Source organism: Asparagus officinalis, unplaced genomic scaffold, assembly GCF_001876935.1.
Source record: "Asparagus officinalis unplaced genomic scaffold, Aspof.V1 AsparagusV1_Un593, whole genome shotgun sequence".
NCBI lineage: Eukaryota > Viridiplantae > Streptophyta > Magnoliopsida > Asparagales > Asparagaceae > Asparagus > Asparagus officinalis.
In genome coordinates, this window is record NW_017972855.1 from 22,486 (window position 1) to 28,365 (window position 5,880).

Here is a 5,880-nt window from a genome sequence, read left to right on the forward strand (position 1 = left end):
AGGTGGACGCCGGTCAACGCGTAACCTTAGGTCAACGCCGGACAGCGCGTTGCGACAAAAGTCAACACGTGACGACGAAAGTCAACACGTGACGACGAAAGTCAACCCACGCGGTTCAAAACCCTAAGGTGAGCGCCGGTCAACGCGTAACCTTAGGTCAACGCCGGACAGCGCGTTGCGACAAAAGTCAACACGTGGCAACGAAAGTCAACACGTGACGACAGAAGTCAACCCACGCGGTTCAAAACCCTAAGGTGGGCGCCGGTCAACGCGTAACCTTAGGTCAACGCCGGACAGCGCGTTGCGACAAAAAGTCAACCCCCAGTGATTCAGAACCCTAAGCCAGCACAATGTGGCGGAGGTAGTTCAAAGTCAACTCAATGACACGAGCCAAACTCAAGTCTCTTGTAGTCGACTACTGTAGTCATTAGTCGACTACACTGAGTTCAGACAGACTCTGTGTTTTCGGAAAATGTTCTCAGTAGTCGACTATAATGATAATTAGTCGACTACACTGAGTTCAGACAGAAACTTGAAAATTTATATTTTTCTTCAGTAGTCGACTACTGTAGTCATTAGTCGACTACACTGTAAAAAGACAGAAACTTATGTTTCTGTCAAACATCTCAGTAGTCGACTATAATCTCTATTAGTCGACTATACTGTAAAAAGACAGAAACTTGTATTTGAGTTATATACATGAGTAATCGACTACTATCCTAATTAGTCGACTATTAAGATCAAAAATTCAGAAATAATGAGTTTTTATAATTAAGTTTTAACTATTATTCTAATGGTTAACATAGGGGATTTCTATAGTTAACCAACACACTAAGCCTGTGTTAGTGTATTCTAAAAATGTGTGTGTGTGCGTGTGTGTGATCAAGGCTTGTACAAATATTCTAAGCAAAGAAAAATTCAAATACATTATCTTTTGTTCTTCATTTTCTTCACTTCAAAATGCCTTGATATTCACTTGCACTTGTACATATTCTGATATTGAAATCTGCATATGAAAGTTAGTGCACACAAAATATAAATTGTTATCATCAAAACATTATCATGGAGAAATGATATTCAACAATACTTACCGCCTGTGACAAATCTGGCCTCGTACATACCATCGCGTACATCAAGCTCCCAACCGCGCTCGCATATGGAGTCTTCGACATCAACTCACGATCTTCAACTGACTTCGGTGAGAGACCAGCTGAAAGCTTCAAATGGGCTCCCAATGGTACACTAACTGGCTTCGTATCCATGCTAACATGGAATCGCTGTAGAACTTTCTTCAAATAAGCCACCTGTGTCAAACAAATTCTGCCATTTTTCTTGTCTCTGCCGATCTCCATCCCTAAAATGCGCTTCGCCTCGCCCAATTCCTTCATCTCAAACTCATTTGAAAGCTGAACTTTCAACTCATCTATAGCCGACCTGGAAATAGAGGCAACCAACATGTCATCGACATAGAGCAACAAATAAATATACGCACCTCCTTTCAACTTGCGAAAATATACGCAAGGATCAAACTGGCTCCGAGTGTACGAATGACCAAGCATAAAACCATCGAATCGCCTATACCACTGTCGAGGAGACTGCTTCAAACCGTATAGCGATTTCTTCAGTTTGCAAACTAATTTTTCTTTCCCTGCAGCTCGGAATCCCAATGGCTGAGTCATATATATTTCTTCATCAAGATCACCATGAAGAAATGCCGTTTTCACATCCAACTGATCTAATTCCAAACCATACTGTGCCACCAAAGCTAGCAAAATCCGAATCGAAGAATGCTTCACCACCGGAGAGAAAACCTCATTATAGTCAATACCTTCCTCCTGTGCATAGCCCTTCGCAACCAACCTAGCCTTGAATCTCAACGGAGTGCCTTCAATGCCCTCCTTCTTCGTGTATACCCACTTGCAACCAATTGCTTTCCGCCCCTTTGGAAGCTCAACAAGCTCCCATGTATCGTTCTTATGAAGAGATTCCATCTCCTCCTGCATAGCCACCTGCCACGAATCAGCCTCCGAACTCTGCTCGGCCTCTCTGAATGTAGTAGGCACTAACTCATCGATACTCTCCACCGGAAGTGCATACGCAACTGTGTCGGCATACCGTGCTGGCATCTGTATGTTTCTCCTCTGTCTCCTAGCCGCAATAGAATCCTGAACCTGAGCCGTCGGTTCCTGATCCTGCACATTTGTACTCGTATCCTCCGTGTCATCGTCGTGCTCGCCTGGCGTCACCTCAGTCGGCACCTGCATGGATACTGTACCATCTGGACAATGTGGAGCTGCATCGATCTCCACCACCTGCGATATCTCCTCCGTCGGGTCGCTCTCCACCTGATGAGAGCTGGGAAGCTTCAAGATAGAAGCCTCATCAAATGTGACGTCCCTACTCAGAACAATCTTTTTATCAACTGGATCCCAAAGCTTGTATCCCTTGACACCACGCTTGAATCCTACAAATATGGCCTTCCTAGCTCGAGGTTCCAATTTATCAGTTCTAACATGATAATATGCAGGGCACCCGAATACCTTGAGCTGGTCATAGTCATGTGCTGGCTTTCCCGACCACATCTCCATAGGGGTTTTCCCCTCAATCGCAGATGAAGGCAGCCTATTAATGAGGTGGCTCGCATATGTAAGTGCCTCAGCCCAAAAGATCTTCTCCAAACCACTCTGCGACAATAAGCATCGGATCTTCTCCAGTAAAGACCGATTCAACCTCTCTGCCACCCCATTTTGCTGCGGTGTATGACTAACTGTGAAGTGTCTCTCTATGCCCTCGTCTCGACATAGCTGCTGAAAGGGGTCAGAAGTATACTCACCACCGTTGTCGGATCGCAACGTCTTGATCTTTCTCCCAGTCTGCAGTTCCAATCTCTTCTTCCACTCCACAAACAAATCTAGGACTTCACTCTTCTTCGTCATGGTGTACACCCAACAACGCCTAGAATAGTCATCTACAAAAGTGACGAACCAATGTCGACCACCAAGTGATGCAGTCTTGGTGGGACCCCAAACGTCTGTGTGCACGTAATCCAGGATGCCCCTCGTCTGATGAATGGCAGTCCCGAACTTCACCTTCGTCTTCTTGCCAAGAACACAGTGCTCACAGAACTCAATCTTCCCACTCTTGGCTCCCTTCAATAGCCCCTGCTTGCACAATGTCTGCAGTGACTTTTCACCTGTGTGCCCCAATCTATAGTGCCAAAGTCTGCTCATGTCCGCTTCTGAAATAGCCGAAGCAACCTGGCCAATCTCGGTGCTTCCCTTCAGATAATACAAATTCCGATTGCGGACTCCCCTCATCACCACCAATGATCCCTTAGTAACCTTCGCTACAGCGTTTTCGAAAGTCACCTTGAATCCCTTCGCCTCCAAAGCTCCAACTGAGATAAGATTTTTCTTCAGTTGAGGAACAAATCTCACCTCCTTCAACTCACGGACTACTCCATCGTGCATCCTAATCCGCACGGTACCTATCCCACAAACGCCACAGGATTGATCATTTCCCATGACAACAACGCCCCCGTCGACTTTCTCAAAAGATGCAAACCAGTCTCGCCTAGGGGTCACATGAAAGGTAGCGCCGGAATCAAGCATCCAATCTGATGCATCCACATGGTTCACCTCCGGAGTAATCAGTAGAGAAAAGCACGAATCATCGGAATCATCGCCTTTCGCAATGTTCACCTCATTGGCCTTCGGGCCCTTTTTCTTGCCATTCTCTTTCTCCTTGAGCTTCGGGCAGTCTCTCTTCCAATGTCCCTGCTCCTTGCAGAATGCACATTGGTTCTTTGTTAGTTGGTGACGGCCTCTAGACTTTGACCTCCCTCTGTTACCACCTTTCGGATATGGGCTTCTACCTCTTGTCGACAAGGCCTCTCCTGAAGTACTAGCGCGGGAAGTCTCCTTATCCTTCCTCCTCAAATCGTAGTTCGTCAAAGCGTTAGTCACTTCACTATAGCTGATAGAAGATCTCCCGTTCAACAAAGTGAGCACGAAGGTATCATACTCCTCATCCGGTAAGGAGCCCAACAAAATAATCGCCTTGTACTCATCCGATATCTTCTCATCAACATTCGCCAAGTCCGACAACAACTTCGTATAGTTGTTCACATGAGCCGCAAGCGAGGTGCCTCTGGACATCTGGAATCTGAATAACCTACGCAGCAAGTGCAATCGGTTCTCAACACTCTTCGTAAGGTACTTATTGTTGAGAATTTCCCACATCTTCATCGCAGACGTCACCCCAATCACATCATACTTCAGCTCCTGTTCCAAACAGGACCTGATCACCCCACAAGCGTTCCTATTCATTTTCTCCCATACCGCCTCTTCATATTTAGGTGGCCTCTCGTGGACCATGATGGTCTCTTCCAAATTCTGAGCATTTAACGCATCCTGTACGTCGCTCATCCACAAACCAAAGTTGATTTTTCCGTCATATTTCACCACACTAATTTTGGTGTTTTGAAAACCAACTTGTATTGTACCCGCCATCGATTTGCTGCTTTCACCTTCTTCTCCCATTGCGAACTAACTCCAAATTGTAGAGAAAGAACAAATTTGATAGAATTAGGAACCACCCAACTGAACCCTAGATCGGATTCCAAATAGATCTCCTATCCACACGAGGAAAGCGAAATCTCCAACGGCAACTCCTAATGCTATCTCCACCGAAGCCGAGAACTCCAAGAACTAAGCTTCACACAAGAATCTTCCTCCACCAAAAAACCCTAGATCTGAAATCTGGGCTCTGATACCACTTGTTGCGCGCAGCGGAAATTTCGGCAGCACTTCGGCAGCACAACAAGAGAGTCAGGTCGCAATAAGAATTCTTGTTTCTCAAAGGGAACAAGAATCTGAAGCCTATATCCTATCAAAGTAGGATATTAGCTCTTCCTCTCGTCAGCTCTAGGACTGCGCGTCGAGGGACCCTAAAAGCTATTACAAATCACACAAAACCAGTACAACCAATTTTAACGTGGTTCGGCAAATTGCCTACGTCCACGGGGCAAGGAGGGGGGAGATATACTAATAGAGGGAGAGAATACAACTAGGGTTTACAATCACTCACAAACTAAACCCTCAAACAAACTCTCAAATCCCTCACAATAACTCTCTACAAAAGGATGCACAAAAACCTTGCACAAATCTCCTGCACTGTAGCCGCACAACTTTGCATTTGCTCTCAATTGCGGCTGCCCCCTCACGCTCTCACCTAAAAAACTAAAGAAAAAAAAATCATGCTTTATATATACGTAAGAATCGGGTGGGCCGGCCTTCATCACGCGGTTTCGGCTTCGTTCACGCGGAAACAAGGTGCAGCACGTGGGCTCGTGGTCCCCACTCACATTCGTTCACACTAGGAGACTAGGACGCACAACCTTATTATATAATTTACGATAATATATGAAAAAATAATACAAGCACATCCTCGGGCATACCTCCGGCCACCCCCTCTAGCTACAGTGCATGAGGCCCTACTTATATGTGTTTATTATAGAAATACAGTTATATAAGTATATATAAGTGCATAAGTATAATTATATATAAGTATATTGCATATAATATATATAAAAGTATATCATATAAGTAAATCTTTATAATTATGCTTAAATAAGCATAATTATATATAAGTATATTGCATCTAATATATATAAAAGTATATCATATAAGTAAATCTTTATAATTATGCTTAAATAAGCATAATGTAAGTATGTAACAAATACATATATAACTATATAATACGTATTTATAAATAAGTAAGATATATTTATGTGATTCTTTCTCTCTCATGTTATAACTTATAAGTGTATATAATACATTTACATATAATATATGTATATCATATATATATATATATATA